Below are 26,492 nucleotides of genomic sequence, written 5' to 3'. Positions count from 1 at the left end.
AAGAGTTCATAACTGTATTACGATTTCTCAGTTTTTCTCATAAACGTAGCATGAAAATTACGCAGTTTGCGATTCTGAACAATTAGTTGAGTTTCTAGGTACAGATGTAAGTAATCCCGAAACAGAAAGGTCTAGTGAAGATGAATGTGAGCAAAAGGAAATTGATATAGGCTAAATTGTAATTTAACTGACAACAGAAATATTGACTTGCGTGAACAACAAGCTCTTTACTACTTGTTGGGATCAGTTTCGTTCAAAATAAAACAAAATAAGTTATAGGCATAGAGTATTTGTGAAAAAATTTTTTTATCTCTAATACTAATAACTGATAACAGGGATGAACCTATAAATTTTATTAGCACATTAGTGACTCTCAAGTCGTACAAGGATATGTCACTTGTATACCCTTGTAAATCTGTGATTGATATAATTCTAAATGTAGAAAAATGTGTAACGTTGGTAGAAAATGAGTTGACACTAAAGGATTTGAAGTCTTTAATTATAAACACTTTAACTCATACGTTCCCAACTTGTCATAATATTTTTGAAAAAGTTATCACTGTATTTTAGAACTAGAATGTATTTATTGTTAAGAAAATTGTCTGTTATAGGAAATGCATTAAAACAATATGCTAAGTGGTGGCAGTCGAAGTGTTGGTACGAGAAATGCATAGAAAATTGCTGATGTTATCCCTATTGAAATGGACATAATATAAATAATAAAGTGTTATCTCTAATCAGTCATTCCACTATGACAATAATGTTTATTAATCCTCGTCTCCTGTATTCAATACACCACAACAACATGTATGATATCGCCTTTAATGACCTTCCTTCTAGCATTACTGCTTACGCTTCTGTGCCGAGCCAGGAGTAAATATGGCTGCCGCCGCCGAGAATGCGGTACTCTCCAATATACACTGCTCTGGGTTAAATGAGGGAATAACTACACGACATGAGTTCGAGGTGTGTGAGTTAGTTGAGGGGATATTTAAGTAACATGAGGCTGAGAACAGTATAAGAATTCATGAATTAATTTAGTTTTCTTCCCCGTGTGTAGTGTGGGGAAATATCGAAGTTTCGTCCAAATGTATTACCATAGGCCTAATACCTACTATAATTGATTGTTTTGTGAATAGGCTAATATTCATTTGTTATCGAAAACAGACATTTTAATTAATATTAACACAGTCAAGTTGTTATTTAATTTAGATAACTTGATAATTTTTCAGTATTTAATTTTCACCTATTGTGTTTCAATTTACTTATTGCGTCCCAATAATTTTCTTGCGCATATTGTCATAGAGAAAAATATAATTTTTGACAAAGTTCATAACTTTTCTTCATCCATGTTATCTACGCTATTTATACCCCGATAAAAATTTGTAACAATAACTTTTAATTCAGTACAAAAAAAAATGCCGCCAGAATGCATTTTACAATTTGTTTTCCTCGAAGAATAACGAGAACATACGATCACGCCCGTAATAAGAAAGTACTGTTCCCGGAGTGAAAAATTATTCCCGCCCAAGAATTATTTTAGCTTCCATTTCATTCCGCGCGCCAGGTTATTCTAATTTCCCTATAGCGGCAGGTACAGTTCAGAATGCTGTGGCGCTGGTTACTTTTCGCTTTCATACTGTATTTACGGCGAAGATCACTAAGGTGTAACCAAATTCTGATCATACCTACTCATCTTATGTTACCGGTACGGGTAATAAAAGTTGTTAATGAAATCACGTACAGTACAAGTACATGAACACGCAGGCACACAAAAGCGCGCGTTTAAAATATGCACAGTCCAGCGAGAAACAAACCGAAAATAGGAAATTTCAGTAACCTAACTTGAAGGATTTAACAAGTTCTCTAGTATGTGGTACTGTATGGTGTGCCACGGGGTTTTATGGCATGAAGTTTCGAGTATCTACAAAATATTTGTTTACAATTGCGTTACTACGTTTAGCTACAAATATATTCATGTACTTGGCTTCTAGTAGAGTCATATGTACCGTAAACAAAAGAAAAATCGCGTCGACACCAATTTCGCACCGAAATAAGGCTGGAAAGTTGCTGTCAAAGTGGAAAGACGCGGGCAGGACGGGATAATATATTTCATTTCCGTGAGTTTCCTTCCTGATCAAAGAAAAAGCGAATTTCCGTATGGTCGAATCAGTGACAGGAGGTTAGTTTAGCCTATGCTTTGCATAATGAGTGAACCGTGAGTAATCATTCATTTCAGGGAATTATTCTCCGAAATATTTCATACAAAAAAGTATAATACAATTTTGCGATGGGGTTCTTACACCGTAATTAAGGAACTCGACATCTGAACACAGAATGCATATAAGAGATTACCCGCATTTTAACTATCAGCTCAACTACCTAACCCTTGCACACTAGTCTCCCTTCACACGAACAAGAAGAGTCTCGGAAAATACTTTTTTATGTATGAAAAGAAACGTGTACCGGTATGGTGATTTGATTACCAGCACTGCAGCGTCGTCTCTCGCTGGATACGCCAACAGACAACTTTTTCATGGCCGTATGGTGTAAGAAATGAAAGGTTATATGAAATGTTTTGGAAAATCCAAATATGTTCAGTCGGTTCAAGAGAGCATTGTATTATAATAATACATGATTGCAAGAAATTTAGTTTTGTTCTCTAAATGTGCAGAAATTTGATCCCAACAAATGTAACGTTTCGTTCTGAAAATACATTTTGGTGAAACTTCGGTATCCCTCCGCACTACAAAAAATAATCCCCTCAACTAACCCACTAACTTGTCTGGTGTGGGGCGATATCGAAGGCTGGCCGGGATTTTAAAATGTTTCATTCATTCGGATTAAATGTCTGTACATTTAAAGAACAAAACTAAAATTTCTTTCAATCGTTTATTATCATATCTCCTAAATTTACTAAAACGCGTCACGTTGAGGATTTTATTTATTTCTCGTATAAAGGAAGATAATGGAGAGAAAGAGCGAATACAAAAAAGTTGTCTTATTATGTGAACTACAAAATCGTAAAAAGGTAGGGTAAACTGTATAGTGATTGACCACTAATGAATAATAAAACAATGAAATAGCGGAAAACAGTGGTAACTTATTGAGAGAATTTTAAAGGCATTGGGTCAAGTGAAGATTCAGAAACAAATAAAAATCAATAAACAAAAGAAAAAATAAAATTTTAATGCAAAGATAAATTAAATAAACACAACAAGTCCACTTTTACAGTTATTGACCGTCTACTGCACAGTTATTGACCACACGCTTATTAGTGATTGACCGTCTACTGCACAGTTATTGAATACTCATTTATTAATGATTGAACAACACATTTTCACAATTTTCACTTTTTTCTTGTCTGTTTCGTTTCTCTTCTTCTGATCTTTCTCATTAAGAACTATTCGCCACCGGCGTAGCTCTGTCGGCAAAGGTGTTTGCCTGCCGATCCGAAGTTTCGTTCGGGCGCGGGTTCAATTCCAGTTTGGGCTGATTACCTGGTTGGGTTTTTCCGAGGTTTTGCCCAACCGTAAGGCAAATTTCAGGTAATCTATGACGAATCCTCGGCCTCATCTCGCCAAATACCATCTCGCTACCATCAATCCCATCGACGCTAAATAACCTCATAGTTGATACAGTGTCGTTAAATAACCAAGTTAAAAAAATAAGAAAAGAACTCTTCTCGCTGCCTTTTCTTTCATTTCTTATTCGCTTCCTTCCTTCTCTTGCCTCTTCTTCCATTTTTCTCTTTTGTGCCTTATCAGAAGCAAGTGTGTGTCATTTCTCTGATGTTATTACAAATGGCTTCACCCAGCACTGGACGAGGACCAAAGAACACTTTTCCTTCAACGGGATATTTGCTTCTGGACGCTAAGGTTGCTTTTAGGACACCAAACTTCTTGGCAGCTTCATTTAAATCAAATCCACTGTGGACAGGTTCTGTAGCGTTTCGTAAAGCTTCCCCTGTATAATGCACTTTACCTGGCTTAGGCATTATACTATAGTATCAGTCCTGTAAAAATCCCCATCGTTTAGCCGATAACATATATAGAATTGGAGCAAATTGGTCATTATTCTAACAAATAATTTATGAACGACCAATCACTGTAGTTTGCGGCCATTCACTTTATAGTGATTGACCACGGGGCATTTTTATGTCATATAAAAACTTTAACAAAATAATATTCTGTGGACGGAAACCTTATACCTTTTCTCACACTGTGAGTGTAAAAACGAGCACCAGAATTTATGTATCCTTTGCAGAATAAATACATTATTGGATGCATTATTCTTAGCAATTTCTCTAGTTACTTACACTTGTTTAGGTTCAGTTGCATTTCCAATCGATTTCAGTCCTCTCAGACAACAGACACTAACTCAGTGGGATGAACAGCGACAACTAACCACAAATAAGGGTTGCTACTACAGGTATATGCAGCAAAAAGTGAAATCACGATCGTGGTTTATTCACAATATACTTGAAAAAAGGAAGCGGTCAATCACCGTATACTGGTCAATAACTACCTAGTTTACCCTAGTATGAAAATATTAAAAATCAATGGAGTTAGGTTACTCAACTTTGCGACATCAAAAAATTTAATTGTCAAGAGTACAACATTCCCCCAAAGGATATACACAAATAAGTTATACTTGGACTTGTCCAGATGGACTGACAACAACCAAACCGATCACATCTTGAAAAATAAACGGAGACATATTAATATAGTAGACATTCGAACTTTCAGGGGGGCAGACTGTAATTCTTATCATTATTTGGTAATTGGAGAATTAAGAGAAAGTCTATCAGTAGCCAAGCGAGTAGAGCAACAAGTTAACAATAGTAGATTCAATATCCTGAAATTAAAGGACGAGGAAACTAAGCAACATTATCAGGTCGAAATTTCAATTAAGTTTGCAATTTTAGGAAGCTCCGACGAAGTTGAGAAAGAGTTGGATGTCAATAGCGTGTGGGAAAATATCAGAGATAGTATCAAAATTGAAGTTGAGCAGAGCATAGGTTATTATGAAACTAAGAAAAAGAAACCGTGGTTTGAAGAAGATTGTTCCATGGTAGCAGAAAGAAGGAAACAGGAAAAATTGAAATTCTTACAGGATCCAGTGCAGGTGAGAAGACATAAGTATTTCAATAAAAGACAGGAAGTAAGTCGTACACTTAGGAATAAAAGAGAGATTACTTGAAAGAAAAATTGAATGAGGTAGAAACAAATAGTAAGAATAAAACATTCGAGATTTATATAACGGTATAAAGGAATTTAAGAACGGATATCAGGCAAGGGTAAACGTGATCAAGGATGAGAATGGTGACTTGCTTGCAGACTCTCATTCAATCCTGAACAGATGGAAAAAATATTTTGGGCAACTACTAAATGTACAAAGGCCAAATAGAAATGATCGGGACGAAATTCAAATACAAACTGCTGCGCCATTTATACCCGAACCCACACTTTCTGAAGTCGAAATTGCGATAGAAAATCTGAAAAGTACAAGTCTCCAGGTATCGATCAAATTCCAACAGAATTAATACAAGAGTATGGAAGCGCATTATCTAGCGAAATTTATAAACTTGTAATTGCTGTATGAGAAAAGAAAATTGTATCAGAACGGAAGGAGTCCATAATTGTACCTATTTTTAAGAAGAGGGACAAGACTAACTGTAGTAACTTTCGAGGAATATCACTCTTGTTGACGTCGTACAAAATGTTGTACAATATTCTTTTGAGAAGATTAACTCCATATGTAGATAAAATTATTTCGGATCATCAGTGTGGTTTTAGGCGTAATAGATCGACTATTGATCAAATTTTTTGTATTCGACAGATATTGGAGAAAAAAATGGGAGTATACATCAGTTATTCATATATTTCAAAAAGACATAACTCTGTTAAGAGAGAAGTATTATATGATATTTTATTGAATTTGGTATTCCCAACACACTAGTTCGATTAATTAAAATGTGTCTCAATGAAACGTACAGCAGAGCCCGTATAGGCCAGTTTCTGTCTGATGTTTTTCCAATTCACTGCGGTGCGGGCTAAAGCAGGGAGATGCACTGTCACCTTTACTTTTTAACTTCGCTCTAGAATATGTCATTAGGAAAGTTCAGGATAACAGACAGGGTTTGCAATTGAACGGGTTACATCAGCTTCTTGACGTGAATTTGTTAGGATCACGATTAGGAAAATACGGAAATTTTACTTGAAGCAAATAAAGCGGTAAGTTTGCAAATAAATCCCGAAAAGACAACGTATACGATTCCTATGTCTCGCGACGAGAATACTGTACGAAATGGAAATATAAAAATTGGACATTTATCCTTCGAAGAGATGGAAAAGTTCAAATATCTTGGAGCAACAGTAACAAATATAAATGACACTCGGGAGGAAATTAATCGCTGGATAAATATGGGAAATGCCTGTTATTATTCGGTTGGGGAGCTTTTGTCATCTTGTCTGCTGTCAAAAAATCTGAAAATTAGAATTTTTAAAAGTTATATTATCGGTTGTTCTGTATGGCTGTGGAACTTGGACTCTCACTTTGACAGAGGAACAGAGATTAAGTGTGTTTGAGAATAAGTTTCTTAGGAAAATACTTGGGGCTAAGGGGGATGAAGTTACAGAACAATGGAGAAAGTTACACAACACAGAACTGCACGCATTTTATTCTTAACTCGACATAATTAGGAACATTAAATCCAGACGATTGAGATGGGCAGGGCATGTAGCACGCATGGGCGAATCCAGAAATCCATATAGTATGTTAGATGGGAGACCGGAGGGAAAATAATCTTTGGGGAGGCCGAGACGTAGATGGGAGGATAATATTAAAATGGATTTGAGGGAGGTGGAATATCACGATAGAGACTGGATTAATCTTGCACAGGATAGGGACCGGTGGTGGGCTCATGTGAGGGCGGCAATGAACCAGCGGGTTCCTTAGAAGCCATTTGTAAGTAAGTAAGTATGCATGCAATGAAGATGAGCTTCAGTATTCAGTCCATAATCTAAATATGATTATGCTGAAAATACGACGTGGAAATCTATACTGAAAAAACAAAGTTATGGCATTTAGTGGAAAATACCCGGTCGCAAGTAAAATTTGATTAAACAACAAATTAATAGAATGAGTAAATGAGTTTACGTATCTTGGCTATAATTTAACTTTTTTTTTCCTTGAAACAGATGTAACTTCTAAAATTTGCAAATACAATAAAACAATGGGAATAATCAACAAAATTTTGAAGCCTTCCCTAGTAGACCTACAGTTACACACAAGAATACGTTTGTATAAAACCTTACCTACAGTCGCGCTCAAACCTCCTGACGTTTGCAGGTGTGTCTGCTTATCGGCGATAGCCAATAGCGGCAGTGCTGCGTTGCAACATACGGGCTACGCAGACCCGCCGCATAGTCGCCGCTTAGAAATCTCAAAATCAAATAACAAGTGCGCTGGGAAAATTGGTACGTTGTTGGGACCCTGCATGTATGTATGATGAAAATGTTTTCTGAACACATAGAAACAAAAATCACGTTTCTACCCCCAGTGGTTCCAATTTCATGGGTTAATACGATAAGACCCCGATAAGACGCTGTTCAAGGGACCGCGTGTAAACCTCCTATTAATCGGGACCGCGTATTAGACGGGTATACTTGTAATTTCCACTTATATACAGTATCTATTAGCATTTTTCTTTATGGATATACATGATTCATGAAAAGTAATACAGTGTTACTCCATTATGTAATGAATGTATTGTACGTCAAAGACATTTACAATATGTACTGTACTCAATTCTATCGAAAAAAGTAATTTATATTTATTTGTCGTGTGCGTGTTTCCAAGTTCTCATGTTTATCACACTTCACTCTCTTGCGCTTACATCCTTCCGACGTCGCAGCTGCAGAGATTTTTTATTATTGTCCTTAATGTGAATCAGAGAGTTGTTTCTGATCATCGTAATTTCGTAAGATTTTTTCGTCACAGTTGCCTCTGTCTCATTGCTTTGTGCTGACTTCCAGCAATGGAGTAGTGGACGATGTTTATACAGCTGCGATGCGATAAGGAATGTTTATCATATGTAAGAATTTTGAGAACCATAAACTTACAGCTTCAAACAAAGGGTCCATTCAGAATATAAACAGAGTTATCTGTTTGTGAGAGGAGAGAAGAGAGGCTATTAAATTGAAATGTCAGTTCGATTTCTGATGATGTTGTGTGCAGTTGGCTCTGTTTGAAGTACGGTATATGAAAGTGTAATGTAATATCTTTTTCGTGTGTTGGCAATTTGGCATTCTCAAAACAATTATGTCTCTTAGTGAGCCCAGTGCAAGTGGGAATGGTGGATCGAGTGGATATGGCAGTAAAATTCGGAAAATGGTGTTTAGTGTTTATAATTTCTTTAGGAAATACTCTTCTGAAGAAATTCGTAAAAATCTCAACTTTTCACAATGTCAAGCACTGACTGCCGAGGCGTGTTCTTTAAGTGTATCTATAGTGTTTCGTGTATGCAGAGACGTTAAAAGAGCGCAAACACAGGGTGCCGATAAATTGTTCCATTCTCCTAGAAAGCATATGAATGTTCCTAAAAGAGTTACAAATCTAGACGACTTCCAAAAAGACGTTGTACGACGTACAATCTTTTACTTTTACGATAACGGAAAATTTCCGACAGCTGACAAACTAACCGTACTGCTTAGAAAAAAAAATTAATTACTCAGGTTCAGTTTCTTCCACTAAAAGATTATTGAATCGGTTGGGATTCCGCTACAGGAAAACCAATGATGGGCAAAAATATCTAATGGAACGGAATGATATTGTTGCCGCAAGACTGACGTTTCTGCGCAAAATGCACATGATCAGATCAGGTGACACTCGACCCACATTTTACCTTGATGAAACGTGGGTCAACAAAAATTATTCTCTGAAATATTTTTGACAAAACTCAAATAGAAATAGAGGTCTTAAAGTGCCTTTAGGAAAGGGAGGTAGACTTATTGTTTGCCATGTAGAATCAGCTGAAACAGCTTTCGTTCCAGGTAGTAAATGGGTATTCAGATCAAAGAAAACCAGTGATTATCACGAAGAAATGACGGCACAATCATTTCGCGATTGGTTCTTAAACAGATTTCTAAATCATCTAGAAGAAGGGAGTATAATTATAATGGACAAATTTCCATACCATTCCGTTAGCATTAACAGACCACCAAATACCTCCTCTAAAAAAAAGTGAAATCAGTGAATGGCTGAAAAGTAAAGGTGTTAGTTTTTCTCCCTCAGAAACTAAGTCAGAACTTTTGGAAAAAGTGTTGCCTTTCAAAAGCAGTGAAAAAATGTATGAACTTGATCAGCTGGCAAATGAAATGGAGCATGAAGTGATAAGACTCCCACGTTATAATTGCCAGTATAGTGCAATAGAACTAATTTGGGCCCAGGTGCAAAGGGAGGTCGCTAGAAACAACAAAACTTTCAAAATTTCGGATGTGGAAGAACTTGAAAATGCGTGAAACGCGCTGTGAAATTACAAGAGGAAGATTTCGCTAAAGGGTTAGGCCGGGAAAGCATTTTAGAACCAGTGGTCATTAATTTACAAGAAGACAGTGAACAGATGACAGTGAAACTGATGGTGAGGGGGCTGACGACGACGATGTTGGCTCACCATTAGCTCTGCCACTGGAGTAGAAATTTGCAGCCAAAAGGTACGTTTTATTAATTCATCATTTTCCTTAAACGGAACACAGGCATATAATGACCGCTATTTTTGTAAGAATGTGCTCTGACAGCATTGACATAATTTAGGGCCATGTCAATTCAACCAATTCATTTGTAGGGTACAGAAAATTAGGGCCTACTATTTCAAATTAATCCTATCGTTCAATTTATTTGATCAAGCTGCGCCTTTGTGTTATTCGACAACTTCATTAACCCTAATAAAAGTAAAACTTACAAAACTGATATAAATTCAGCGAGTTACGTCTGACTCAACTATTTTTTCTATATTTTGTGACTTTTAATTTCATTCGATGCAATCTGAAGATATTAAAAAATATTGTTATTATTATTATTATTATTATTATTATTATTATTATTATTATTATTATTATTATTAAGTCTTCTGCATCTCCCTATCAAACCAACCTCAAGTAAAGGGTCGCGCTCCACAGTTTTAAAACTACTGCCGCTGAGTGACAGAGTCGGAGAGTAGTTGTGACAACATCGCGCTCGCATGTTACTGGCTTTCGCGAAACGTCAGGAGGTTTGAGCGCGACTGTAGACCTGTAGTATGTTACGGAAGTGAAGTATGGACAATGAAAAGTACGGATATCAGCAGAATAACGGCTTGTGAAATGAAATTTATGAGAGCAACCCTAGGATATAGTCGCTTGGATCGCAAAAGTAATGAGGATATCATGCAAGAACTTCACTGTCTCACAGTTTATAAACAAGTACCAGCTGCAGTGGAAAAACAATGTCCAACGAATGAATCGGAATAGACTTCCAGAAGCCATGCTTCAATACCGTCCTCAAGGAAGAGATCTTTAGACCATACCTGCACAAATAGCGCTCAACGAGCGCGCGCGCTCTTTCCGAGCGGGAGAACTGTGTTTACCGCTCGCCGAATCGGAGAGGAAGATACGTCAGAATGACATAGATCTGCTTTAGATAGAGGAGAGGGAAACGACCACTCAGCTATCTAGTGGAGTGCAGTGCGTATTCTCAGTAACTGTTTCACGTTGCTTACCTACTGCTACAGTACAGTATGGAGGAATCTAAAAGACGGAAAAGTAGTGATCAGGCAAATTCTTTCAATGTTGCATGGGAAAATGCTTATTGTTTCATAGCTGCTGGAGTAAATACTCAGTGCTTTATCTGCCACAACATTTTGAAAGGTAGAAAGAAACGTAACAGAATACGTCATTACGAGTCCAGACAAAAATACTAAAGATATTAATCTTCAACAATTTAAATATCTCTCTTCAGGAAAAAGGCCAGCTCAGTGTTGATATGTTGAATAAATTACGGGATTTCAGTCGTAAACTTACACTTTTCGTAAGTCAGTTTCGGAAAGGTAATATGGCTTACTTTCGAATGATAGAAACTGCTCGTGATAAAGCCATGTTAAATGATTTTGTGCAAATATTAATTGAAATTCAAAATGAATTTAATTCTAGGTTCCAAGATCTTGTCTTAAGGTCCACACCTGTGGAGTAACGGTTAGCGCGTCTAGCCGCGAAACCAGGTGGCCCGGGTTCGATTCCCGGGTCAAGTTACCTGGTTGAGGTTTTTCCGGGGTTTTCCCTCAACTCAGTATGAGCAAACGCTGAGTAACTTTCGGTGTTGGACCCCGGACTCATTTCACCGGCATTATCACCTTCTCATTCAGGCGCTAAATAACATAAGCTATTGATAAAGCGTCGTAAAATAACCTACTAAATATCTTGTCTTAATTGGAAAGAGGTTTAAAGTTATCATTATAAATTCTTGAACACCAGTTGAAACAATGCCATATAAGTTACAGGTGGGTCTGGTTGGCGCAGTTGGTATAGCGCTGGTCTTCTATGCCCGAGGTTGCGGGTTCGATTCCGGACCAGGTCGATTGCATTTAAGTGTGCTCATATAACCTCGGCAGTTGCGAGCGTCGTTAAATAAAACAACATTTAACGATTTACAGCTCGGACTTATTGATCTTCAATGTGGCCTAAGGGCTAAAGATCGTTTGATAATACTATTAGCCTGGTTGAGTTTTACAAGACTGAACATTAGCAATAATATCCACGACTATACAGGCTCGCTGTGAAAGTGATTGCTATGTTTGGCTCAACATTTATATTTGTGAGCAACTGTTTTCTATAATCAACTTTAATAAAGGCAGACATCGAACATTTGTAAATGATGTTTCATTACGATCAGTAGGCTACTATTCCTTTCAGCTGCCAACAGCATAAAATCTCGTTTTCATGTACTGTACGTATAGAATTTCTATTATTTCTGTAAAATAAATATACTTACTTACTTACTTACAAATGGCTTTTAAGGAACCCGAAGGTTCATTGCCGCCCTCACATAAGCCCGCCAGCGGTCCCTATCCTGTGCAAGATTAATCCAGTCTCTATCATCACACCCCACCTCCCTCAAATCCATTGTAATATTATCCTCCCATCTACGTCTCGGCCTCCCTAAAGGTCTTTTTCCCTCCGGTCTCCCAACTAACACTCTATATGCATTTCTGGATTCGCCCATACGTGCTACATGCCCTGCCCATCTCAAACGTCTGGATTTAATGTTCCTAATTATGTCAGGTGAAGAATACAATGCGTGCAGTTCTGTGTTGTGTAACTTTCTCCATTCTCCTGTAACTTCATCCCGCTTAGCCCCAAATATTTTCCTTAGCACCTTATTCTCAAACACCCTGAACCTATGTTCCTCTCTCAGAGTGAGAGTCCAAGTTTCACAACCATACAGAAGAACCGGTAATATAACTGTTTTATAAATTCTAACTTTCAGATTTTTCGACAGCAGACTGGATGATACGAGCTTCTCAACCGAATAATAACACGCATTTCCCATATTTATTCTGCGTTTAATTTCCTCCCGAGTGTCATTTATATTTGTTACTGTTGCTCCAAGATATTTGAATTTTTCCACCTCTTCGAAGGATAAATCTCCAATTTTTATATTTCCATTTCGTAAAATATTCTGGTCACGAGACATAATCATATACTTTGTCTTTTCGGGATTTACTTCCAAACCGATCGCTCTACTTGCTTCAAGTAAAATTTCCGTGTTTTCCCTAATCGTTTCTGTATTTTCTCCTAACATATTCACGTCATCCGCATAGACAAGAAGCTGATGTAACCCATTCAATTCCAAACCCTGCCTGTTATCCTGAACTTTCCTAATGGCATATTCTAGCGCGAAGTTAAAAAGTAAAGGTGATAGTGCATCTCCCTGCTTTAGCCCGCAGTGAATTGGAAAAGCATCAGATAGAAACTGACCTATACGGACTCTGCTATATGTTTCACTGAGACACATTTTAATTAATCGAACTAGTTTCTTGGGAATACCAAATTCAATAAGAATATCATATAATACTTCCCTCTTAACCGAGTCATAAGCCTTTTTGAAATCTATGAATAACTGATGTACTGTACCCTTATACTACCATTTTTTCTCCATTATCTGTCGAATACAAAAAATCTGATCAATAGTCGATCTATTACGCCGAAAACCGCACTAATGATCCCCAATAATTTCATCTACGTACGGAGTTAATCTTCTCAAAAGAATATTGGACAAAATTTTGTACGACGTCAACAAAAGTGATATTCCTCGAAAGTTACCACAGTTGGTTTTGTCCCCCTTTTTAAAAATAGGTACAATTATGGACTCCTTCCATTGTTTTCTGTATTAATTAATAAGTCCAAGATAGTTTTGCAAACACTGAACGGGAATTCATTTCATAAACACTCGTACTAGTACTTCCCTTTTGTGTATATTTTGTACGAGATCACCCCTTCTTCCAGTCCACCCTTATACAGAGCGCAGCTAATATCTGCATTCCGCTCATGAGCTGTGAGCCGGCTCGGAGAGCGGAAACCTTGTGCAGGCCTGCTTTAGACCGTCAAAAAAAAAAAAAAAAAAAAAAAAAGTGGACCGAGAATGACTCACTGAGACCATAACGGGCCTTATATGCATACTTGTTTTGGATGGTGATGATGATGATGATGATGATGATGATGCAAGTTAGCTTACAGTCAGTATATTTATTTGATCGTGTTGTGAATTCTAGCTTAATAATTTGAATGTGGCTTACTTTATGCGTGAATGCCATTCTGTTTTGTGAAACTGTTTGATTTGATTATTAGAATTTGGAATAGGTTTTTCATTTTGCGTTCTGGTAGATTATTTGTTGCATGCCATTTGTTTTCCTTCATTGTGATGTTGAGGTAAGAGCAATACAAGCTTTTATAGCTCAATAGTTAATCTGTCTATGCCTATCCATTTTTTATTTGTAGAGTTATTGTAAATCTATTGTAAGTAAGTTACATGGTCAGCTGTTAGAGCAGCAGCATATATTTAATTTTATTAAAGTATTGTTATAGTAGATTATGATATGAATGCATAGGCTTACTATTCTATTTCACATAAAATACAATTTAGGTATGTTACTATTATCATACATAAATAAAGCATTGTTTCGATTATTTAGGCCCGGTTGCAGAAACACCGATCAAATATGATTGGCGATCAAGGAGGGTTTGATTGGCCATCAGTTCCATTTCTGTTGAAGAAAGAACAATCAGTATTTGATCGGAGATCAGTCTTCCACCTGATTTGATTAACACATATTTGCTGGTTAAGTGACTGATCATTGATCAAGTCTTAATCAAATAAATACTTAGGATTTATGTGATTCTGTTTATAGTGCAATTTATCGGTCTTACTAATAAAAACTCTATATGCAGACGTTTAACTGTCTTATACTTATACAATGACTAGCTCGTTTATAAGTCGTGTGTAAATTCCTTACTAATAATCACTACATATGTCGTGTATAACAGTATAACTGTTACACAGCTACGTCATAGTTTCGTCATTACTTCGTTACTAAAGGTAATAGAATATCTGAGGTTCTCTACTGGATCCGGTAGAGCGCTCTAGTGTGGCGCGTTAAATATCGATAGTACAACTGGCTCTAATCTATTACCACACTACATTTTGGTCAAAGAGTACAAGCTACAGCAATATTATTCTAATAATTCTATGATCTTTGGTTTGTTCTTCTGTGGTTACAAGGTAAACATCATCATAAAATGACAGTTGATACGAACAGCTGTTAAAGGGGCGGCCATTTTTTCCCTATATACAACGCTTAAACAAGGGGTTTCGTGTATATAAATACTGCAAAGCAATTCCCATTGTATAGTTACAGCCTGTTTATACGTCCATAGCTTATTCACGGTTTATTAGTAACGTTTTCTGTCTCAACTCTGCATAAGTCTCGTATAAAAACTATACACGGTTTATTAGTAAGACTGATAGTAAATAGTTATAGCTAATAATATTGTTTTCGACATAATGGATTCTTCTGATGGAGAAATTTTAGTATGAAGATAAATATTATTAAGAAGAAGGCATTTCCGTGATAGACATGAATTGTTTTTTTATGTATAATGACAGAGAATTTGAGCAAAGATTTAGGTTAAGTAAGGATTCGTGTGTTTTGTTTCTTTCAAAAATTGAAACAAATATATGTAGACAGACAAATCGAAACCTTTCACTCTCTCCTATGAACCAAGTTCTAATAACGCTGAGATTTTATGCTGTTGGAATTTCTCAGGAGATCTTGGGTGATCTTGTTAGGGTCCACAAATCAACTATTTGCCGAGTAGTTAGGAATGTTACGCATGAAATTGCTTTGTTATGGCAGAGTCTCATAAATCCCCCAACCTCATACAGGGAACTATTTGAAATCCAGAGAGAATTTTCAGTCATGTCAGGATTTCCAAAAGTAATTGTTTGTATAGACTGCTCACATCCCCATCTAATCACGTGGTGGAAATTATGTCGAACTTTATCGAAATAGAAAAGGTTTATTTTCTGTGAATGTACAGGTAATATGTACAGTTGACAAAAGAAAAAGTGGCCGCTTTCTTGAAGCAAAGTTCCCTTCGGGTATCTTCGCTACAATTCGGAGACAGACGATGTTACATGTTGTTGGACCACGTTGCCTGATATCTACAATTATAATTAAAGTATTTTGCATGTTACTTGATAGCGTAATAGTAGCGTTGCGGATTCTTATTCGTGAGGTCCTGCGTTCGAATATAATCTCGTTCTTTTTATGTGTTTTTTTCTGTTGCTTTTAAGAGAGAGAGACAAAATATACACAATTGATCCTTTCTCTTTTACGATTATTTTTAGTAATTAACATCAGGTTCATTAATGTAGACTATTATTCCATGCCTTTTCATGATGACATTGTGACTGCAAATAGAAAGAAAAAAGATTTTATTCTCTTCAAAAATATCTTTCGTGGCATAAATACAACAAACTTACTGGCGTCTGCCTTAGAACATTAAAACAATTAAGAGTTCCAAAAGAAAACAAAAAAAAAAAACACGATTCAATATTTAGTCTATCTTCCCGTTATCTCGATCACATCTTGCAGTCGAGTGGGCATGGAATCGACTAGTCTTTGCAAATAGAGACTGTTCTTAGACACGACATTGCAGGCATTCTGGACATACATAAGTGTTCTGCCCATGGGCAGATCTTTCATTGCAAAACCAGCATTCTCCAATCTTTCCTATTTTCTGCCTTCCTATTAGTCTCTGCATATAATCCACATATCCTAATGTCGTCTATTATTCTTCTCAACCAGAGACCCAAGCAATTTCTTTTTCTCTTTCTAATCAGTTTCAGCATCATTCTTTCTTCACCTACTTTATCCAACACAACTTAATTTCTTATTCTGTCTGTCCACTTCACACGCTCCGTTCTTCTCCACATCCACAATTCAAATGCTTCTATTCGTTTCTCATAATTTCGTCGTAATGTCCATGTTTCTTCTCCATACAATGCCATACTCCACACAAACACTTCACTAATCTCTTCCTTCGTTCTTTTCCAGAGTTCCGCAGAAGATGCTCCTTTTCCTATTAAAAGCTTCCTTTGCTTATGTTTGCAGTTTTTCTTGGGAAGGATAAATGCGGTAACTTCCCGTTGCTTTCCCCACACTACTGTCTCCTTCGCATCTTATTAGATCCCAGGGGGCCCAAGCGTGGAGATTAGGAGAGTGGATTTGACTAATTGGGCCCTCTGGACTTCACCGAAATTCACCGCAAGGGTTAAATATTAGTTATATCAGGATGTTAGATCCTATCAGAGACCGGGAAATCCCAATTAGCCTTTGCCCCCTCGCATCCTGGACTAGCTTCTACAAATCAACAGAAAATCTTGGAGGGGTATTGGGCCAATTTTTCCGCAAGTGTTTCCACACTTGTGCCCTCGTAGCTCAGCGGAAGAAAGTCGGAATTTAGATGTCGACGTCTCAGGTTCAATTCCTCGTTACTCCTTTTCATTTTATTGTGGTTCAAGATAGTATAATGTAATAAAGTATTATGCAACTGTATTGTTCCAAACCTAATATTAAATTTACGTTATTTATATCGCTAAAGAACGATAACTGAATATAAATTATAACTTGAATATTATTTATGTCGCTAAAGAACGATAACAATATAAATAACTTGAATAGTATTTATACAGTATCACTAAAGAACTATAATAGAATATAAATGCTAAATATCGGCTTATTTAATTAATATAAGCTATTATATATTATATACTTAATTATTTAAAGAAAATAACCTATTTTATAAAGAAAAATGGTTATTTATATTATAATAATTACTTTCATAAAATACAGATTATTTATATCGTGACAGAAAAATAACAGAATATAAATAACTTGAATATTATTTATAACTCTACAAAACGAAAACAGAATATAAATGATAATTTGCATATTATTTATATCGCTAAAGAACGATAACAGAATATAAAAAACATTAATGTTATTCATATCGTTAATGAACGATAACAGAATACAAATGATGACTTGAATATTATTTATATCTCTAAAGAACGATAACAGAATAAAAAAAATTATAACTTGAATATTATTTATATCGCTAAAAGAACGATAACAAAATATAAATAACTTCATATCGATAAAGAACGATAACAGAATATAAATGATCATTTGAATATTATTTATATCGCTAAAGAACGATTGAAAAACAAAATGAAAACTTGAAGAAGGCTCGAACCCACAGCCTTCGGACCATTAAGCAAGTACTCTACCGCTACTCTACGAGACACAGATATAGAATAATTCCATAGTTTCGGAACTGCTTCTACAAGCACATGCATCGTGTAACATCGCCGTTACCCGAAGTGGACTTAGAAAATATTCGCTGTTCACGAGTGCGGCCACTTTTTTTTTTTTTGACAACTGTACACCATCATTGAAATTCTGGAATGTTGTAGCCCATTGGCAGGGTTCTACACATGACAGCACAATATTTTTAATGATTATGTTACGAGCTCAATTTGTAAACAGAGAGATGGGAATTGAAATTCTTTTGGGCTATGGTGGCTATGCTAGTTCAAATTTCTTGTCGTCTCCTCTAGCAAATCCCTTAACAGAAGCCCCCTCAGTTTTTTGTTTGCTTCACTTTTTTCACTATATTGTAGTCTATATACAAATAGAATACGCCTGTTTCCTTTCTACAAAAAGCAACAAAACAGCAGAGCATTCACTTGTTTTCCTAGTCACCGCCCACTTGATGCATTCGTTTCGAGACTTTTAAAGAGCAACAAATTGGCTGTGGTTGCTAAATAGCGCTGTTGTCAAATGCATTTCTTTCTCAAATCAGCAATTAGTAAATCGAGACAAGTTGACTGGAGATTTACGTTTGTGCAACGCAATGAACAATCAAATCAGACATCAACCGATTGGTGATCAGGGACTGATTTGATTTGCATTTCTGCAACCGGGCCTTAGTTTCGTACTCGAAATTATCTAGTATTTAAGGCCATTCGTATCACTGTGTAAATGCAGTCATCTAATGGATGTCCATTATGTATCTATTAGATCAAATTATTATTTCATTTCGTTTTAATAATATTTATTTTATAAATTTAAAATGATGAGTGTGACAAAATTTCATAAATACTGTATAATATCGGAATGAGCTTCAATAGACAATTCAGCGATACAGCTCCATCCCTATTTTCTTGCTATTTCTGCGGTGCAACGTAAACATGGCAGACGAGGCGCTTGTGTATTGTCTAGTGTGAGGTTGGAATGGACTTTATGGAGGGGGGGGCACTATGGTCCAGCACTGCGATCCGTTAAGATCTATTGCGCTGTCGAACTCGGCAGCGTAGTTGGTATAACGGTGGCCTTCTATGCTCAAGGTTGCGGATTCGATCGATGCATTTAAGCGTTTAAATGCGACAGGCTCATGTCAGTAGATTTATTGGCATTTAAAAGAACTGCGAGACAAAATTCGGGCACATCGGCGACGCTGATATAACCTCTGTAGTTGCGAGCGTCGTTGAATAAACCATAATTTTTTTTCTATTGTGCTAACCTTCTAGGGGCACATTCCCAAACCTAAACCGGCTGACCACACTAAGGTTCTCTGTGGACCTGAGTTTCGAGCAGGCAACCCCACTAGTCTCTAGGCCAGCACCCTCCGTGCGTCGCCAGCCGGCGTTCGGGGAATGCTACGAAATTATAACGAAATGGAGAAATGGTGACGTTATGATATAAATGCCTAATATGGGGAAAAACGGGAGAACCCCGAGAAAAACCCCAGCTGTGACCTTGTCCGCCACAAGTGTCACTATGGATTTTTCAAATGAATTCCAGACCTGACCGGGACTCGAACCCGGGCCGCCTGCGTGACATGCTGAAGGTCTGACCACTCAGCCACCGCAGAGGGTCTAGCGTGATGTTATTCAACCTTTGACCGGTAAAGTATCTCCAAAAGAAATACCTGGCGGTGTAGGTAATGGGTTCATTTTTTGTTATATGTATTTTCTTAATAAGACCTTACAGTGTGCAAAGTTTGGAAAAGAACCTCAACATGACAAGTGTGAAGGTTTCCGTGTGACCATATTGGGAATTAAATCGATGGCTTTACCAAAACACGCTATGAAATGATTCATTATATAAAATTTTTTATCTCAAAAAGAAAGCAAATACGAGCAAAATTATATTAATATTTTTTGTTTAAAATATCTCAGATAATAACCTCCTGAAATTAATCACATTTACGGTTCCTCCTTTATACTCACAATTGTCTAACAACTAACCTAACCTGTAACTGATTAGACACTACGTAAACTCGCATTTTCTCTGTGATCAGCACGGAAATGAGATGTGCTGATCCTTTCCACCTCGACGGAGCGCTCCCGCCTGCCCGCAACTCTCCACTGGCCCCATATTTACAGCAACTTTTCACTCTTATTTCGGTGCGAAATTGATGTCGGCACTAATTTTTTTCTTTTTTCTACGGTACCGTACATATGACTAGACTAAAACCCAAGTGCGAAAATACATCTGTAGGCCTACCTTAACATTGTAATGCAATTGTAAAGAATTACTCTCTACATCATTTATTTATTTATTTATTTATTTATTTATTTATTTATTTATTTATTTATTTATTCATTCGTTTAGGATACATTTCTGAACACTGACTCCTTCCTTTCCCTCTTACTTCAAAATTCCAAACTTGTGCACACAAAGTATTGGCACTGAAAAGTGTCTTTTCGTAAGCATGATTATGCGCATTCGACAAACGCAGACAAATCTGCTTTTTTTTTTAATATAATTGTCAGTGAGGAATCCGTATACTGAAATTTTACCTTTATTTTATTTTTTTAGTGTTGTAATTTCTTTAAGTTTAAATTCTTCCACACAGTTGCACGGAATATTCTTTATCACAAAAATTAATTCTGTGCGTATTTAATAAATTCTTTCAAATATTACCTTTAAGGTGGAACACCATCACTTAAGAAGTCACTCGTGTTCTTATCTCCTTCAACCGGAATATTTGTACCGGTATGTTACTCTTGCTATTATTTAATTTTACACTGTATACGTATTAATTTCTACTTCGTGATGAAATTTGAGTTCGGAACGCAATACACATCACACCATCTCACACTCACACAGCATAGGCCGCACTCCAACTGTACAGCTCCACTGAAGGTACTGACTGAACTGAAACGTGCGCGTGACAGAGACCGTTATATAGGCCTATGTTCTCTGGCGCTCGAAGTCGAAGGCACACAACGACATCTGATGATGTTAACTACAATTAATTGAAGCATTAGCATCAATCAATATATTGACTTGTGCATGAATAGAACATTTTCATGTATCTTATTTTACAATAAAAAATTACGGAACATTTCCTGAATTACGTTCAATTTAAAACAAGTAAGAACGCAAACAACGGTAAGAACAATGCATATAAATAATTTAGTCGCGCTTGTGTAAGATATCAGAATTCCTTAACTTTATCGGGCTTCAGTTTAACCTTCTCTCGTCTTCTCACTATACGAGGCCTAAGAAGAAGAAGACCTGTGGTTTATTTTTTTTTTTTATAATTTCGACATTTTCGCGGAACTATGCGCTTGAAAGCATAACGTTTGTGTACGCGACTTCTTATTTATACTCTATTGGCCATGTTTTGTTTATATTCGGTTTCCAAGCGAGAATAACTCATAACATAGGCTTATATAATTTCTATAAAAATCAATGTTACTCGTATTTTATCCTTACAAATGTCGGGATAATTATTTAGCCCGTCATGGCCCTACATATAGCCTACATCCCAAAAAGTGTTTTTTGTCATTCATTTTTTATTTGTTAAGTATATTTGTGTTTAATGAGTGGTGGAAAAACTGTTGAAATTATGTTTGATTGTTTTCACTGTGTGCTTAACTTATTTCGGGTAATTTCCGAAAAGACGAGAGTCTTTTACAAGGTATGTGACAAAATTAGTCGGTTAGTTGAGGGGATATCTAAGTGATGTGATTTCAATTATGTAAGATCATTGAAATCTTTTCACATATTCCTCGGCCTCACGTCACTTAGATATCCCCTCAACCAACTCACTAACTTGTCACATACCTTGTAAAAGACCGACGTCTTCTCGGAAATTATCCCAAATAATTTCAACAGTTTTTCCGCCAATTATTAAACACAAATATACTCAATAAATACAAAATTAATGACAAAAAAAAAAACAATTTTTTGGGGTATACATATACAGTATGTAGGGCCATGAACGGCTAAATAATTACCGATGTCGGTAATACAACATTGCGATTTGTTCAAAATTTGATTTTTTAACTTTAATCTCTTACTAGATTAAATAAAGTGATAAATGAAATGATATAGGTCTACACATAATGTAGCCAAAGATACTTGGATTGGAGAAAAATATGATTTACATAATTATCTATAAATAATACTTTCAAACCAAAATCTTTTCAGACAATACATTAGGCCAGGGTATAAGGAATTGTTTTGCAAAAGAAACTTCACCTTTCTGAGAAATGCTAGTATCTAAAGAACCGCGGCTTCATGAAAAACTCCAGGGAATAATGTATGCCTCAAAGATACCGGAATTTGCTAGAACTACTTTAATAAATTTACGTCAACCGAATCATAGTGCAAATAAAACAAAAAATAATATCATTTTATATTTGAAATGTTTTTTGTAGGCCATAAAATACAGGGTGATTCAAGAGGATTTACTGCCCTTTACGGAGCTTATTTCCGAAGACATTCTGAGCAAAAAATGTCATATAAACATTTCACTCTCTGACGATGAATCTATGTTTAAACATAGTTCACTGAACTATAAAACGCAGCAATTCTATGTGTCTGTTATTAGTGTAAAATACGATATCAAAACTCTATCTTTCTTGCCACTCAACGCACTTAAAATACACAATGTTTACTAATTGCGAGAACAGCGACTAGGGACCGAAACGGAATAATCAACACTGCGGTAGAACTAGAAGTATTATTTTGCGAGTTTAGTTGCCTTACGGCAATCAGATGGGCTACCTCATAGACATACTAAATATCCGCGGGTTACCTCTATGTTTACTATGTTACCAGTGAGGGAAGTGGAAAAAAACCAGAGGCGGTATGCTACCCCAAGATTTGCCTTTGGCATACCTCGATTTAAGAAAAGGCATACCCCCTCCCTTACAACATAGACATAAATGATGTATACAATAAATTGTTTCGTATAGTCAGGAACGCGAATCTTTGAAGCTTATGCATCACATTAAATTTCTTAATAAAATAATTTCAAGTTACTTTAGTTATTTACTAGATCATTTTGCAATGTCCTTTGAGGCTTATCATTTAAAATAATGTTAAAGCTTCAAAGCGCCTTACTTAATTATTAATAAAAAGTGCAACAAAAAATGACAGTCACTAAATTGACAACAATGACCTCCACAAGGTACAGACTACAGCCTGCTATACTTGAAATACTACCATTGTAAGCATTCCAGGGGTTGAGGCAGAGTCATCTTCAGTTACAAGCCGGAGCAAGGGTAGGCTTGGCAACGCTGAGTGGAGGAGGGCAGAGACGAAATAAAGGCATGACGTTTGGCGTTTTAGTGCTTTGATTTTGTTGTCAAATGCACATTTTCGACATTAATTGATACAAAATTAAGTGCATATGATCAAGATTTTGTATATTGATGTACAGTTTCCCTAGAAAAGAATGAGAAGATTGAATATTCCTAAGAATCAGATGTAAGACACTGCGCATGATCGGAGACCAGAGCACTGATACACAAGATAACGAATATTGAGTTACTTAAATTCAGGTTAGGCCTATTCGATTTGTTACTAGCATCGTTCCGAAATTCACTTCAAAAACTGCAAAAAAAATATGGTAATATGACGTAAATAATAGATAAATATATACATAAATCGTGTAGTTAAATCACAGTCTACTATATATACAATATATACAGTCACGAAGCTTGAGTTTTGAGGATGCTAGAAACAACAGACTGTGACGGTACTATTTTGCATTGCCTGTAATGAGGCGATATTAGCGATCCTAGTGGTGAGCAACTACTTAATGTTTGCATATTTACTACGTATTGAGCTTCGCGACTGTATATACTAGACTGTGGTTAAATCGACATTGGACCTTCATGACTAGATCGACACTCCGCACAGAAAGAAAAGCTTTCGTATCGTTTCAATAGCTCAGACGCTAAGAATTCTGCGTGTTGTGTAGAAGAGTGCTAGTTCGATTCTTAGTATACACAACGGTTTTTTTTTTTTTTTTTTGGCTAAATAAGGTTGAAATAGAGTTTTACAAAGTCCTGATATTAAGTGTTCATGATCGCAAAGAAAACAAAATTACAAATTATAATATTATGAACGTTAATCTAATAAATGCATTTACACCATATATATAAGGTGGCCCGGATTCGAATCCCGGTCGGGGCAAGTTACCTGGTTGAGGTTCTTTCCGGGGGTTTCCCTCCACCCAATATGAGCAAATGCTGGGTAACTTTCGGTGCTGGACTCCGGACTCATTTCAACGGCATTATCACCTTCATTTCATTCCGACGCTAAATAACCTAGATGTTGATATAGCGTCGTAAAATAACCCAATAAAAAATATGTATTAAAAACTAACAATTAGAATGAAATTTAAAAAAAAATAATCCTAAGCCACACAGACAAACTTTTCCAAAGGTTTAGAGTCCTTAGGCCTATGCCATTTGTTGAGTACCTAATTATTACAATATTTTATTAGTAGCTTTCCCATATGTGTAAGAAACGCATTCGCACAAAACAATTTTTGTTAAAAGTGTGGCTTTGGACTATTTCATTCTCACCCCCTTCAGTTGATATTAACTATTTTATGTACTTGTTTGCAATAGTGTTTAATTTAATGTGCATTCAATTTTATTCATGTTATGATTTAATGAAAAATCATAGTTGCAGTTATTGACTAATTAGATATATTAATACTAATTATTAAATGCATCTGTTAAATAACGGATTGCAGTATCTTTTGCAAAATCTTGAATGTTTAAGTTGTCAATACTATTTATGTACTATATACTACAAAGCGTTAAAAAAAACCGGATACGTTTCGGTTATACAGTGGAAGCGACACGCTGCTGTACTCGTATGAGCTACCGAGACAAGACAGTGACATTTGCAGCAGTCCAGAATTTAGATCCCACAGCAGGCATTTGCCATTTAGTAGAGAGAAGCAATGATATTTTGTGACCCGAGCTATGTTGTGGCCTAAGTGGCTGCCTTCTTCGTGATCCTTCTTCTTGTCCTTGTCCTTGTTGTGGTCATTGTAACAATTCTTGTTGTATTTGTCATGGTACTTATCGTGTTTCTTTCGTATTCCTAGTCATGAACCATATCGTAGTCATTGTAATCCTTCTGGTGTTGCTTTCCGTTGTCCATGTCGTCATGATTATCGTAGTCCCTGTCGTTTTTCTCGTGATTCTTATCGTCATCTTGTTGCCTTTGTTGTAGTCCTAATCATGGACCTTGCTGTCTTTGTCATGGTTCTAATGGTGGCCTTGGTGCTTGTCGTAATGCTTGTCATGGTCCTTGTTGTGTCCATGTCGTAGTCCTGATTGTTATCCGTATCGCGATGCATGTCCTGAGCCTTATTGCGATCGTTGTTATTCTTGTCTTTGTGTTCTTCCGCTTCGTGGTCCTATAATGGTCGTTATTTCTTTGACATAATACTTGTCGTGGTCATTATTGTTGTCCAAGCCATGGTGTCTTATTGCAATCATTGTCGTGGTGCATGTCATGATCCATGTCATGATATTTATTGTGGTCCTTGTCCTTATCGAGGTCCTTATAGTGGTCTTTGATGTCTTTGTCATGGTCATGGTCATTGTTGTCTCTGTTGTGGTTATTCTCTGCTTTGTTAGGGTCCTTATCACAGTGCTTGTTTCCATTGTAATGGCCTTTTTCGATCTTGTTTTTGTCATGGTCCCTATTGTGGCCTTGGTCCTTATCGTGGTCCATGTCGTGATTCTTATAGTTTTCTCTCTCTTTGTCCATTTAGCGTCCTTATATTGTTCCTAGTTGTCTCTATCATGGTCCTTACCGTGATAATTGTTGCCTTTGTCATATTTTTTTTATCGTGAACATTGTTGTCTTTGTCGTGGTCCTAGTTGTCATTGTAATGACCCTTATCGTTCATTCTGTTTTTGTCATGGTTCTTATCGTGGTCCATGTCGCGATTATTATCGTGGTTCTTGTCTTCGTCCATGTGACGCTTCTTACATTAGTTCTTGTTGTCTCTGGCATAGTCCTTATCATGATACTCATTCTTTGTCATGTTTTTTTATCGTGATCATTGTTGCCTTTGTCGTGATCTTTGTTGTCATTGTAATAGCCCTTATCTTACTTCTTGTCTTTGTCATGGTCTTGGTCCTTATCGTAGTCCTTGTCGTGATCCTTATCGTAGTCAGTGTCGCGGTCCTTAAAGTAGTTCATGTTATGATTCTTATCATCCTGAACCTTGTGGTGCGTGTCGTGGACCATGTCGTGGTCCTTATCGTAGACTTCGTCCTTATCCTTATAGTGATTCTTATAATGGTCCTTATTCTCCTTCGCATAATCCTTATCGCTGTCTTGGTCTTTATGAACCTTATCGTGATGTTTGTCATGGTCTTTATCGTGATACTTTGCATAGTGTTTGTCGTGACACATGTCGTTATTCTTATCGTGGTCCTTGTCTTTGTTTTGTTGTTGTCATGGGTCTTAACATCGTCCTTGTCTTTGACGAAGTCCTTATGGTTATTATTCCGTGGTCCATGTCATGGTCCTTATCGTGATCGTTGCTGTCTTTGCC

General features: G+C 36.5%; 1 protein-coding gene across 4 annotated transcripts in view; it reads right to left on the bottom strand.

Annotated features, from left to right (window-relative positions):
* The window catches only part of LOC138707376 (osmotic avoidance abnormal protein 3-like), a 260,073-nt gene extending 239,265 nt beyond the window's left edge, over positions 1–20,808 (bottom strand). For all 4 annotated transcript variants that reach the window (XM_069836695.1, XM_069836699.1, XM_069836697.1 and 1 more), the window contains exon 1: positions 20,588–20,808. The gene's annotated coding sequence lies outside the window, so the exon portion shown is untranslated. The remainder of the gene's footprint in view (positions 1–20,587) is intronic.
* Between the last annotated feature and the right edge of the window lie 5,684 nt (positions 20,809–26,492).

The sequence above is a fragment of the Periplaneta americana genome, chromosome 10 (assembly GCF_040183065.1).
Source record: "Periplaneta americana isolate PAMFEO1 chromosome 10, P.americana_PAMFEO1_priV1, whole genome shotgun sequence".
Lineage (NCBI taxonomy): Eukaryota > Metazoa > Arthropoda > Insecta > Blattodea > Blattidae > Periplaneta > Periplaneta americana.
Note: the sequence above shows the minus strand (reverse complement) of the source record. Positions and strands in the feature narration are given on the sequence as shown.